Source organism: Lipotes vexillifer, unplaced genomic scaffold, assembly GCF_000442215.2.
Source record: "Lipotes vexillifer unplaced genomic scaffold, Lipotes_vexillifer_v1.1 scaffold777, whole genome shotgun sequence".
Taxonomy (NCBI): Eukaryota; Metazoa; Chordata; class Mammalia; order Artiodactyla; family Lipotidae; genus Lipotes; species Lipotes vexillifer.
The window spans coordinates 4,424,248-4,424,816 of NW_006784423.1; the positions used below are offsets into that span (position 1 = coordinate 4,424,248).

At 50.6% G+C, this 569-nt stretch overlaps 1 protein-coding gene across 1 annotated transcript in view; it reads right to left on the minus strand.

The window, feature by feature from the left end:
* The window catches only part of IL1RL2 (interleukin 1 receptor like 2), a 46,372-nt gene that overhangs the window by 44,256 nt on the left and 1,547 nt on the right, over window positions 1-569 (minus strand). The window lies entirely within an intron of this gene.

Genomic DNA, 569 nt, shown 5'->3' on the forward strand with positions numbered 1-569 from the left:
TCTTTCCCTTCTATTCTAAGACCCTCAATTCCTTCATCTTCCTCCTTCAGAGTAAACGTTCCTATTCTGAGCCCCACTTGACCTGTTTTCCTTCTGCTCTGCTACCCGGTTAATTCAGTCCGTCCCCAAAAAAAGGTATAAGTATCTCCTCCCCAAAAGGATTGTTAAACAATTCCGCTCTCTTTAAAGTTCGTTTCTAACAAATTGCTTAGTGTTTCTTGGAAGTAATTTGTTCCGTGGCTGGTTTCTTTGCTATTACCTTGGGTCTAACATGTCCCTTTGTCATACAAAGTAGACGGTATTATAGACCTATTTGAGCATTTTAACTCGAGCCTTGACTTGCAAATTTGCCCATCTCCTCCCCCTCTTCAAGTCACTTCAAAGCTCAAGGGGATGCTCGGGGCTGAGCGTCTCCCGCGGGATTCTGCCTGGACCCCTGGGGCGAGTGTCACCGGCCAGGCTCCGGTCTCACGTGATCCCCCAGGAGGTCTGCACAGGGGCTCGCCCAGAGCGGCAGGGTGGCAGGGAGGGAGGGGGGCCACTGAGACCCGAACCAACCGAACGTACCT